We start from the raw sequence: 14,065 nt of genomic DNA on the forward strand, positions 1-14,065 counted from the left end.
CATATACATAAAAATTACCACACACACACTAGGTATAAATATAAATTTCATTTCTTACTTTGAAAACCCCTGGAAAACCCTGGTAAAGGTTAGTAGAGTATAATAAATCCCATGCTGCAAAAGCTACTAGCTTTTCAGTTTGCTTTCAATTCTAATTTCATCAAAAGATACTTTCACATCTCTCTAATATCTGCCATTACCTGTTTTTAACAAAAAGAGCGGGCTTACTGTTCAATTTTCTGTAAAAAACAAACAAAAAAACAATATCTGGCTAAAATGTCATATGGGTTTTTGGTTTGTCGTTTTGTTTTGTTTTTTTGAGACAGTCTTGTCACTTAGGCTATAGTGCAGTGGCACGATCACGGTTCACTACAGCCTCGGTCTCCTGAGCTCAAGCAATCTTCCAGCCTTAGCCTCCCAAGTAGCTGGGACCACAGGTGCATGCACTGTGCCTGGCTAATTGTTTTGTTTTTCTTTTATGGAGACAAGATCTCAGTATGTTGCCCACGTTGGGGTTTTTAATGGTATTTACTTTTACACTAATCTATGCCAGTAAGCACCACTGATTTTCCAGTCAAGTAGTGATTACAGTTCCCTCTTCTGATTTACTTAAAAAACAGATTTTTACAACATGGTCAGAACGGAAAATAACAAATGGCATGCAGACATGTCAAAATTTGTGAGGCTTGTACTCAACTGCCCAAAGTCAGGGAAACACTGTTTTAGAAGAACAACGATAGGGGAAAAGGTTTAAACTATTTCAAGTGGGAAAAAAGCAAGTCAAAATATATCCGTACAATCTCATCTTTACAAATAAAATTTATTTTATTATTTTTTTACAAAAGCAACTATGTGCTTACAATATTATCTCTGTAATTTTTATTTGATTTTTGCTTACTTATCCTACCTAAATTTTCCTGAAAGTAGACATATATCTTTTTAAGAGCAAGAAAAAGTGGTTTTTGAAGTTAAACTTTAAAAATTAAGTAAAAGATTCACACCAAGACCCCAGATATATATGCTGTGGTCTGGGGAAACAAACTCTTACTGAAAGGCCCAGCAGTGCTGCATTCCACTTGACCTCTCTGTGCCTACATCCTCATCCATAAAACTAAGGTGAAAACAGGGCCTCCCTGGCAGAGTGAGTGAGAAAATTTTAAGAGATAATCCTGGCACGCAAGCAGGGCTCTGACACAGTTTGGATCTGTGTCCCCACCCCAACCTCTTGTCAAACTGTAATCCCCAATGTTGAAGGTGAGGCCTGGTGGGAGATGATTGAATCATGGGAGCGGTTTCTCATGGTTTAACACTATCCCCCTTGGTGCTGTCATGGCATGAGTGAGTGAGTTCTCATGAGATCTGATTGCTTAAAAGTAGCACCTCACCACTCTCTCTCTTCCTCCTGCTCTGGCCACATGAAGTGCCCACTTCCCCTTCGCCTTCTGCCATAACTGAAACCAAGCAGACGCCGCCATGCTTCCTATATAGCCTGCAGAACCATGAGCCAGTTAAACGTCTAAACGTCTTTTCCTTAGAAATTACCCAGTCTCACGTATTTCTTTATAGCAGTGTCAGAACAGACTAACAGAGGCTCCTTTAGTCAAATTTAACCTCCACAGGGCAGAGATATTTGGTTGTTTTTATTCAGTCTGTATCCTTAGCACTTAGAATAATTCCCAGTATGCTACCTAAGTACAGAAGTATAATAAATATTTACTGATAAGCATTAGCTACAGTTACCAAAATCTTCCTATTACTTAACATAGTGAAAAAGCGGTAATTTGGTTTCTGCTTACTCCTTTCCCACATTTTCCAAAACTGTCTACAACGAGCAAGAATTCAAAATAGAAGCGAAGAAAAACATGCAGTGCCATTCTGGTCCTCACAAAAAGTGGTAAGAAACAAAGTCTACTTTCAGAGGGGCAGTCATCCTTACCTCCCCCAAAGTATTCAGCTAACTATATAAAAGAAGAAAATTTATTTATTATCTGAGTGCTTAAAAAGATCTAAAAGAAGGATACATACGAGTCTGCTAGAGTCTCCCAGAGAAAGCAGACAAGGGCAGAGCGTGCTCATACAAGCTCCTTGTGCTTCACACTTTGAAGATGGCTTTAAAACCAAAGCTTTTTACATTCACTAAAGAAGCCAGAAAAGAAAGTGCTTTAGAAGCAGTAACAGAAAAACAGCCAAAAGATACTTAGTCATGAAGAATGGCACCACTGAGGAAGTCAGTCAGCTGAAGTGTAAAGAAGAGGCCCTTAAGCCAGCCATCCCCAACACAAATCCCAGGCCCTACCAATTACAAACTGTGACTCGGGGTAAGTTACTGGACCACTCTCTTGGGTTCAGGTCCCTCTTTTTATAAAATAGGGATAATACTGCCTATGTCGCAGGAATAAAAATAACCTATGCAAAGCACCTACAACACAACACTGCTCAGAAGGGGGGAAAAAATAATAAAACTGGAAAAATACTTTTATTCTTGCTTCTACTATAAATCATTTAAAAAGAAACATGAAAGCATCTATCAATAATATCAGCCAAAGCCAGAGAAATACAATATCACATCACAATCATTTTCTGTATGTGTAACTTAGCAGATTCATCCAAGATTCAAACATAAAACCTACCTAAGAAACTATAAAGCAATGAAATATAATAGTAGCTACCACTTGACAGATCGTAATATTTTAATGAAAACTGAGAAAATAAAACTAAACCTGCCAAAAGCTTACCTTAAAGATTAAGAGACGATTAATTCAAAACAATATCAATCAAAATCTCAGCAGGCTTGTCCTCCCCCACTGTGTCCCCCATCTCCCTGCCCTAAAATAGAGCTGATTTTAAAATTTATATGGAAATATCAAGGGCCAAGAAGAACCAAGTCAATCTGGAAAAATGAAGCTAGAAAATTTATACTATGAGACATCAAGATCTATTATACAGCTACTGTAACTAAAACAGTGTTATACAGACATAAAGGTGGACAAATTGATTAATGGAACAAAACAGCATTCAAACACAAATCCACACATATAAGTTCACCTGATTAAATACCAAGGTGGCACATTTCAGTGCAGTGGTAAAAGAATGGTCTTTTAAATAAAAGACTCTATCAACTAGATATTCCTAACATATTTTGGGCCCTACCCTCTCACATGCATACAAAGAAACACCCAAAAAATCCATTCTAGATAGCCTGAAGATCTGTGTAAAAGACAAAGCAGTAAAGCTTTTAGAAGAAGCCATAGGACATCTTCATGACCTGGGAATAGGCAAAACTTTTTAAAACAATATACAACTGCTAACCACAAAGAACAATGTAATAAATCAGAGTATATTAAAATAATTTCTGTTCATTAAAAACATTCAGAGATTGAAAATGTTTTAAAATTGATTTATGGTGATGATGCATCACTGGACTACATATGTGGATTAGTTTTGCGACATGCAAAATATACAATACACCTTAATTCTTTCAAAGGAATTAGATGTAAAAGAAAAAAGGCAACCCACAGAGCAAGAAAAGAGTGGCAATACACATAGAATTTTTTTTAACTCACTTCAAGGAAAAATCACAATCACACACATACTAAATTTTAAAATGAGCAAAGGACTTGCACAGGCACATCACAAAAGAAAATATACAAATGAAGTTTTTTTAAAAAGGAAAAATCAACCAAAATACTGCCACCTAAGGATAACCACTGGACCATTTTGGTACACAGACTGAAAACTGCATATATGTAAGTGAAAACTGTTTAAAACATGCTCTTCGGTAACTGGTTTTTCCATGTGTCATGAACATCTTTCCACATTATTGTAGTTCTACATTTTCATTTTTAAGGGCTACAGTTCACTTCATCCCATAATTTCCTTACTCAATACAAGTAGTAACAAACATTACATTTTTTACTATTAAACACAACACTGCAATGAACCTTCATGCCTACTTTGACAATTACCTCTTGGTCAAATTTAGAAATCCATGAGATCCAAAAGGATGTGTATTTCATAATAAGTGGATGACTGAAGAGAATTTCCTTTGCGAATTCCTTGACTAATAATCATTTGTTTTCATCAGAAAAGACTTCACATTACAAGTTACTAAATCTAAGGGTCAACTCTCATTCCTCCTATTTCTTCACCTTTCAGCAAGGTTGAGCACTTCCATCTTCTTGATATACTTCATTCACTTGGCTTCCAGGACAATGATCTAGTTCTCAACCCTTCGCTTGAAGAAATGTTAAAGTTCTTCAGACAAAAAGAAAAGAAAACTTGGGTCTGCATACACATTAATTTCTTCTCTTTAAATTTCTAGAAAATATGACTAACTGAAAAGTATAAACTATTGCAGAAAAAATCAGACACAAAGAAAAGACAATTCGTGTTCATGGATTGCAAGACTTAATATTAAGATGTTCGTACCACCCAAAACTATCTACAGATTTAATGCAATCCCTACAAAAATCTCAACGATGTTTTTTGCATAAGTAGCAAAATCAACCATAAAATTCATTAGCAATCTCAAGGGACTCAGAACAGACAAAATAATCCTGATACACAAGAATGAAACTGGACTTCAATCAGCTTTGAAAAGCTGGTTTCAAAACTTACTACAAAGCTATCATAACCAAAACTGTGGAACTAGCATAAAGACATATGTATAGACCAATGGGACAGAATGAAGATTACAATAGGTGCATTTCAAGCATTTGACAATATTCAACATCTATTCATGATTAAAAACTCAGATAACTTCCCCAATATGATAAAGGTCATATAATGAAACATCATACTTAATGTTTAAAGATGGAACCTTTTCCCATTGTCCTGAAGGACAAAGCTAGAACATCCATTCACACTTCAAGTGTGAATTCAAATTTGTGAATTTGAGCCGGGCACAGTGGCTCACACCCAGCACTTTGGGAGGCCAAGGCAGGCGAATCACTTGAGGTCAGGAGTTCAAGACCAGACTGACCAACACAGTCAACCCCCGTCTCTACTAAAAATACGAAAATTAGCTGGGCATAGTGGCATGTGCCTGAAATCCCAGCTACTTGGGAAGCAGAGGCAGGAGAATCGCTTGAACCTGGGAGATGGAGGCTGCAGTGAGCTGAGGTCGTGCCACTGCACTCCAGCCTGGGTGACAGAGCAAGACTCCATCTAAAAAAATAAAAAATAGGCTGGGCACAGTGGCTCACGTCTGTAATCCCAGTACTTTAGGATGCCGAGGCAGGTGGATCATTTGAGATCAGGACTTCAAGACCAGCCTGGCAACATGGTAAAACCCCGTCTCTACTAAAAATATAAAACAATGAGCCAGCGTGGTGGCACACACCTCTAAATCCAGCTACTTGGGAGGCTGAGGCACAAGAATCACTTGAACCCCCAAGGTGGAAGTTACAGTGAGCCGAGATCGCACCACTGCACTCCAGCCTGGGTGACAGAGTGAGACCCTGTCTCAAAAAAAATAATAAATCAATCAGTAATTTTAAAAATTAAAAATTTGTGAATTTGAAATTGAAAACCACAAGTTTCACTATAGTCAATACAACAGGGCAAGAAAAAGAAATAAAAACATAAATAACAAAAAGAATGTAGATGGTATGACTGTCTAACTAGAAAATCCTGCTGAATCTACAAAATAAAAGTGATAGGATATTAGTGAATTCACAGGACACAAAGACTGACAAAAAAATGCAGCTACATAAAGCTCAAGCTCTCAGAATAACTAAAAGGCACAGAACCTAAGTAGAAAATTAAATCCTAGTACATCCTTATGCTCCAGCCACAAATCTTCATGAAGATCAAGGGCAGTTCAGGAAAAAAAGAAGAAACAAGCAGCAGAAGAAAAAAGAAGGAAACAAGCAGCAGATAAAAGATTGACATAAAATCACATTAAGTGTGAAAATACTTAAAAAGTATCCTGCTAGTTCAGAGTTGATTACAGATAGAGGATGTAAGATGTAAAAAGGCAGTCTTCAAAAGATCAGTTTTTAGGAGAAAAGAGTGTACAAACAAAAGGCAAACAGAGGAGAATTTCCTCAACGTGATAAAGAACACCTGCAAAAAACCTACAGCTAACATCATATGTATTGGTGAAAAAGTTGACACCTTCCCACTAAAATCAGGAACAAAGAATGTTCCCTCTCAACACTGTTTTTCAACATCATCCTAGAAGTTCTAGCTAATGCAATAAGACAGGGAAAGGAAATAAAAAATATACAGATTGAGAAGAAAGAAATAAAACTGTTTTGGTTCACAGGTGACATGATTGTCTATGTAGAAAAACTGAAAGAATTAACAAAACAGCCCCTGGAACTCATAAGTGATTATGGCAGATCTGCAGTATACACATGTTTATATACAAAAAGTCAATCACTTTCCTGTATACCAGCAATGAACAAATGAAATGTGAAATTAAAAACATATTACCATCTACATAAACACCTATAGATATAATTAGGTATAAATCTAACAATATACACAAGAATCTGTAAGGAAAACTAGAAGACCTTGATGAAGAAAATCAAAGAACTAAATTAATGAAGACATAATCCATGTTCATGGAAAGGAAGATTCAATATGGTCAAGACATCAGTTCTTCCCAACCGGATCTAGAGATTCAATACAATCTCTATCAAAATCCAGGAAGTTACTTTGTGGATATTGAAATGACTCTAAGGTTTACATGGAAAGGCTAAAAAATAATAATAATAATTAAAAATAAATAAATAAAAATAACAAACACAATTGAAGGAGAACAAAGTTCAAGGAATGATACTGCCTGACTTCAAAAGGCACTATAAAACTACAGTATTCACGAAAGTGAAAGTGTGGTACTGTCAACAGAATACAGAGCTAGGTCAATGTGATAGAATTAAGGGCCCAGATAATAGACCCACATAAATACAGTCAACTCATCTTTGACTGTGAAGCAAAGTCATTACAAAGAAGAGTCTCGTCAACAAATGGACATCTATAAGCAAAAAAATGAATCTAGACACCCAGCTTACACATTTCAGAAAAATTAACTGAAAACAGATTACAAGCCTAAATGGAAAATGGAAAACTATAAAAATCCTAAAAGCTAACATAGGAGAAAATCTAGATGATCTTAGGTTTGTTGATGACTTTCTTAGACACATCAAAGGCACAATCCATGAAGAATTATTAAGCTGGACTTCATTAAAATTAAAAATCTCTGAGAGACACTGTCAAGAGAATTGAAAAAATATGCCACAAACTCAGAGAAAATATTTGCAAAAAACATATATGACAAATGACTGTTGTTACCCAAATTATAGAAACAATTTCTCTCTCTCTCTCTCTCTCAGGGTCTCACTCTGTCACCCACACTGCAATGCAGTGATGCAATCACCACTCACTGCAGCCTCAACCTCCCAGGCTCAAGTGATCCTCCCACCTCAGCCTCCCGAATAGCTGGGACCACAGGGGTGCCCCATCATACGCGGCTAATTTTTGTATATTTTGTAGAGATGAGGTCTTGTCACGTTGCCCAGGCTGGTCTCGAACTTCTGGGCTCAAGTAATCCATCCGCCTCAGCCTCCCAAGGTGCTGGGATTATAGGCACGAGCCACCATGCCTAGCCTAGAAACAATTCTTCAAACTTAACAAGAAAAAAGTAAACAACACAGTTTTTAAAATAGGCCAAAAACCTTAACTGTCACTTCACCAGAAAAGATATACAGATGACAAATAAACATGGAATATGGAGCACCTCTTCCTAAGTCAACAGGTAAATACAAATTAAAACAAAATACCACAACACATCTATCAGCATGGCCAAAATCCAAAATGCAAACACCATCAAATGGTGGAGAAGACGTGCAGCTACAGGAACTCTCATTCATTGCTGGTAGAAATATCAAATAGTAAGACCACTTTGTTTTTTTTTAATTTGTACAAATTTATGGGGTACATGTGAAATTCTGTTACATGTATATAATATGTAGGGATGAAGTCAAGGTATTTAGCGTGCCCATCACCAAAGTACAACACATTTTTTACTATAAGTCACCCTACTCTGGTGCAGTCACTTTGGAAGACAATTTGGCAGTTCCTTACAAAACTATATATACTCTTGCCCAACAATCCAATATTCATGTTCTTTTTTACTTGTCCAAATGAAGTGAAAACAAATATCCACAGAAAAAACTGCACATGGCTGTTTATAGCAGCAGTTATACATAACTGCTAAAACTTGGAAGCAACCAAAATGTTCTTCAATAGGTGAATAAATAAACTCTGGTAGGGCCAGGCACAGTGGCTCATGCATGTAATCCTAGCACTTTGGGAGGCCAATGCAGGAGAATCTTTTGAGCCCAGGACTTGAGACCAGGCTGAACAACATAGGGAGACTCTGCCTCTACAGAAAAAAAAAAAAAAAATTTAGTCAGGCAAGGTGGAATGCACCCGTTGTTCCAGCTACTTGTGAGGCTGAGGTGGGAGGATTGCTTAAGCCCACGAGGTTGAGGCTTCAGTGAGCCACAATCATACCATTGCACTCCAGCCTGGGAAACAAAGCAAGACCTTCTCTCAAAAAAAAAAAAAAAAAAAAAAAGTGTGGTACCATCCAAACAATTGAATGTCATCCAATGAAATGAGGCATCCAACCATCAAAAAACCTGGTGGCAACTTAAACACCTATTACTAAGTGAAAGACGTCAATCTGAAAAGTCTACACACCGTGTGATCCAACTAGATGACATTCTGGGAAAGGCAAAACTATGGAGACATTAAAACAACTAGTGAATGTCAGGAAAGATGGACAGGAAGCGCACACAGAATTCTTAGGGCAGTTAAACTATTCTGTATGATACTGCAATGATGGATACATGTTATCGTATCTGTCTAAACCCAAAGAATGTAGAACACCAAGAATAAATCCTAATATAAGCCATGAACTTCGGGTGATAATGATGTGTTACTGTAGGCTCATCTATTACATCAAATGTATCCCTGTGGTATGGGATGCCCACATTACAAGAGGTTGTGTGTGTATGTGGGTAGGAGGGATCCTAGAATCCCAGGAGGAAGTATTCTAGGATCCTGCAAGAAAAGAATTTTTACAAACATCCATAGGATGCAAAGCCTTTCCTCCCACCATCACCTGCTTATCCTGCAAAGGAAGCCATGCAGTAAAGACATAATACTTTGATAAGGGATGCTCTTAAGCTAAGAATCTCGTCAACTTAAACTACCTCAAACTGCCAGCCCTGTCTCAAAAAAAATGTGGAGACACATGCAATTTTCATCTATTAAAAAAGAAAAAACTATACAGGGAAAAGTTCATGGAACTCCTACATATGAAAGATGAGGGAGGGAGTAAGGGAAGGAGGGAAAAACAGAAAACTAAACAACATCCCAAATAAGCCTTTCTTAACTAAGGTTCTGTGAGATCATGAAGCTCTGATGAGAGTAATTTTGCAGACTGTTTTCTTAATTTCTCTAAGGATGGTACATAGATAATACCATTCCTATCATGTATGACAGACATTAATTCATTATATACACTGTATGCCTTATTGTGTAAGGGCATACTGTTTTTGAGAAACCTGGTTGAAAAGAGTTGCTGCAAACTGATTTAAATATGCTCAAACAGGCATTTGATGTTACTTAACAACACTCTGAAACACTCTGAATCAGAAATTGGAAAACCTAAGAACAGAAATGTACCAAAAACCGAAAGAAATGTAGTAAGAATTGACCTAACTCAAAAAATAAAAACAAAATTATAACAAACAAGAATACATTAAAATGCCCCCAAAAAAGATAAAGCAAATGAAAATTTTTTTTTTTTTTTTTTTTGAGACAGAGTCTCACGCTGTTGCCCAGGCTGGAGTGCAGTGGCACAATCTCGGCTCACTGCAAGCTCCGCCTCCCGGGTTCCCGCCATTCTCCTGCCTCAGCCTCCTGAGTAGCTGGGACTACAGGCGCCCGCCACCGCGCCCGGCTAATTTTTTGTATTTTTAGTAGAGACGGGGTTTCACTGTGGTCTCGATCTCCTGACCTTGTGATCCGCCCGCCTCGGCCTCCCAAAGTGCTGGGATTACAGGCTTGAGCCACCGCGCCCGGCCAGCAAATGAAAATTTTAAAAATTTGAAAATATAGGCTGGGCACATTGCCTCATGCCTGTAATCCCAGCATTTTGGGAGGCCAAGGCAGGCAGATCACTTGAGGCCAGGGTTCAAGACCAGCCTGGGTAAAATGGTGAAACCCCGTATCCACTAAAAATACAAAAATGAGCCAGGTGTGGTGGTGCACATCTGAAGTTCCAGCTACTTGGCAGGTTGAGGCACAAGAATTGCTCCAACCCAGGAGGCAGAGGTTGCAGTGAGCCAAGACAGTGCCACCGCACTCCAGCCTGGGTGACAGAGTGAGACCCTGTCTCAAAATAAAAAAAATTAAAAAACAAAAATTGAAAATTATTAGGAAACACTGAAGTAAAGCAAGAAAACAACCCAAAAGAATAAAAATGTGATGAAGAAAGAAGCAGTATGGGACAGTGAGAAAGTAGTTAACATGGAAAACAAAGGAGATTCAACCTATATATAACACGAGTTTCTAAAGAAGAAAATAAAATAACAAAAATAACCTTTAAAACTATAATCCAAGTGGTTCCTAGGGTTGGATGGGCAAGGGATATAGGGAATGACAGCCTAAGGGTAGAGTGTTTTTTGTGTTTGTTTTTTGTCTTGTTTTTGAGACAGAGTCTCACTCTGTCACCCAGGCTGGAGTGCAGTGGCACCATCTCGGCTCACTGCAAACTCTGCCTCCTGGGTTCACACCATTCTCCCACCTCAGACTCCCGAGTAGCTGGGACTACAGGCGCCCGCCACCACGCCTGGCTAATTTTGCTTTTGTATTTTTAGTAGAGACGGGGTTTCACCGTGTTAGCCAGGATGGTCTCGATCTCCTGACCTCGTGATGCGCCCACCTCGGCCTCCCAAAGTGCTGGGATTACAAGCATGAGCCACCGCGCCCAGCCGGTAGCGTGTTTCTTTTAAGGGTGATACAAACATTCTAAACTGACTGTGGCACAGGTTATACAACTCTGTGACTATACTAAGTCACTGAATTGTACACTTTAAATGTGTAAATTTATAATATTTATGTCTCAATAAAGCTGTTATTTAAAAAGAAAAAGAAAAACTGTAATTCAAAACGCTTTCCAGAGAAAAAAGGAAACCCGAACTACATGTTGAAAGGGTCTCCAGGTAATAGGGGAAACTGGCCCACAGCAATAAACTCCAAGAGATATCCTAGGACAATTATTAGACTTCAAAAATAAAGAAAAAATGTTTTCAATCCCCACCCTCCCAAAAAAATTTTTTTAATATAAGAAGTAACCTTTAAAGAGAAACAGCATTAATTCGATTTGGCATCAAACTTCTCAAAACAACATACCAAGAGAGGCATCAGTGGAGCAGCATCTTCCAAAATTTTAGAAAATAAAGGGTAAAGAAAAGGTTTCCTTGAGTAATCCAGAGATGATGCAAAAATTGGTCAAAAAAGTTAATGGTAAACATTTAAGACAATTATGGCTCTAAGAATAAACAAGTCTGAGCCAGGTGCGGTGGCTCATGCCTGTAATCTCAGCACTTTGGGTGGCCAAGACGGGCTGATCACCTGAGGTCAGGAGTTCGAGACCAGCCTGACCAATATGGTGAACCCCCGTCTTTACTAAAAACACAAAAATTGGCCAGCCATGGTGGCGGGCGCCTGTAGTCCCAGCTACTCAGGAGGCTGAGATAGTAGAATTGCTTGAACCTGGGAGGCGGAGGTTGCAGTGAGCCAAGATTGTGCCACTGCACTCTAGCCTGGGCAGCAGAGCTAGACTCCATCTCAAAAAAAAAAGAAGAAGAATAAAACAAGTCTGAAGATAACAGAAGAATCATATGTCATATTCAGACAAAGAAATAACACAACTCTAAAACTGCAGTCCAGGTGCAGTAGCTCATGCCTGTAATCCCAACACTTTGGGAGGGCAAGATGGGAGGATCCCATGAGCCAAGGAGTTCAAGACCAGCTGGGCAACACGGCAAGACCCCATCTCTAAAAAAATTTAAAAATTAGCCAGACGTCGTAGCCCACATCTGTAGTCCCAGTGACTTGGTAGGCTGAGGCAGGCCCCGATCACTTGAGCCCAGGAGTTTGAGGCTACACTGAACTGTGATCATGCTACTGCACTCCAGCCTAGGCTACTGCACTCCAGCCTAGGCAACACAGTGAGAGCCTGTCTCAAAAACAAAACAACAACAAAAAAATAAACAGGAAATAGAGGCATTACAAAAATTATAATTAAAAGTAACAAAAATACAAACCTTTCTATAAAAGGAAATTTCAAAAATAAAAGAGCAAAGAAAGTACATCATGAAAAGAAACAAACTAAAAGAAATGCAGAGAGACATGGATATAAATATACTATACACACTACTCTCACTACAAGACAGCTCAAGAAAACGAAAAATAAAAATTCATAAGCATCAATCAGCCAGGCAGGTCTTACAGGGTATGACAACCTGTTTATACAGACTAAACACGCTTTTCTAACACATGGAAAAAATTTCTGAAAGCTTATCATATATTAGATCACAAAGAAATAAGTTCAATAAAAAAGAAAAATTAGAAAATAAGAACCTCTGATCAAAAGATAATAAAACTAAAAGTAATTCCCAGAAAAAGAAGAAAAATTCCTTCAATCAATGTTATGGGACAATTTATAGAGCTTCTGGCCTATCTGTTCTTTAAAGGTGTGGCAGTATTCTCCGTGAATCCACGCTGACCTGATACATTTTTCTGAATTAATTCTTTGATAGATTTCTCTATTCTTTTCTTAATAACTGTTGTTGGATAAGAGAACTCAACATTCTAAAAATGATAGTTCTCCCTAATTTATAAGTTTAACATATCCCCAATAATCCCACAAGAAAATTCTTTAGGAGCTAGACAAACTGATACTCAAGTTCATATATAAAAGCAAACTTACATGAGTATTCATAAAAAATACAAAAAAAGAAAAGTGGGGAATCAGTCCTACTGGACATCAAAATACACTATAAATAAGCCTCTCTACTGAAAAGCAAGGTATTTTTATAGTACATAAATACACAATTACTCCAGAGCAGGGTCGGCAAGCTTTTTCTGTAAAAGGTCAGATGTAAATATTTTGAGCTTTGCAGGACTCACTGATTTTGTCACAACTACTCAACTCTTCTGTTACAGGATGAAAGCAGCCACAGATATGTAATTCAATGAGTGTCGCTGTGCTTCAATAAAACTTTATTTATAAAAACGCAGTGGGGGCCGGACGCGGTGGCTCACGCCTGTAATCTCAGCATTTTGGGAGGCTGAGGTGGGTGGATCATTTGAGGTCAGGAGTTTGAGATCAGCCTGATCAACATGGTGAAACCCCACCTCTACTAAAAACACAAAAATTGGCCAGGCATGGTGGCGGGTGCCTGTAGTCCCAGCTACTTGGCAGGCTGAGGCAGAAGAATCTCTTGAACCTGGGAGGCAGAGGCTGCAGTGAGCCGAGACTGTGCCACTGCACTCCAGCCTGGGCGACAGAGCAAGACTCTGTCTCAAAAAATAAAAACAAAAAAAACATGGCTAGGTTTGACCTGCAGGCAACAGTTTGCCAAATTCTGGCTTCATGGAATAGAAAGTCCAGAAATAGGACTCAAGTATATATGAAAACTTAGCACATAATAAAAGTGGCACCTCAAATCACTGGGAAACGTTAGTGCTAGGACAACTGGCTAGCAATTTGGAAAAAGATGAAACTGGATCCGTACTTCAAAGAATGTACATCAATAGACTGCAAATAGATAAGAAATTTAAAGAGTAAAACTGTGAAGTACTTGAAGAAAACATGGGTTGCTGGGGGAGGTGGCTCACGCCTGTAATCCTAGCACTTTGGGAGGCTGAGGTGGGTGGATCACCTGAGGTCAGGAGTTAGAGACCAGCCCAACATGGTGAAACTCTGTCTCTACTAAAAATACAAAAATTAGCCAGGTGTGGTGGCATGCACCTATAA

At 38.4% G+C, this 14,065-nt stretch overlaps 1 protein-coding gene across 5 annotated transcripts in view; it reads right to left on the bottom strand.

The window, feature by feature from the left end:
• FBXW11 (F-box and WD repeat domain containing 11) overlaps nucleotides 1–14,065 on the bottom strand; it is a 140,987-nt gene that overhangs the window by 57,487 nt on the left and 69,435 nt on the right.

The sequence above is a fragment of the Macaca mulatta genome, chromosome 6 (assembly GCF_049350105.2).
Source record: "Macaca mulatta isolate MMU2019108-1 chromosome 6, T2T-MMU8v2.0, whole genome shotgun sequence".
Classification (NCBI taxonomy): Eukaryota; Metazoa; Chordata; class Mammalia; order Primates; family Cercopithecidae; genus Macaca; species Macaca mulatta.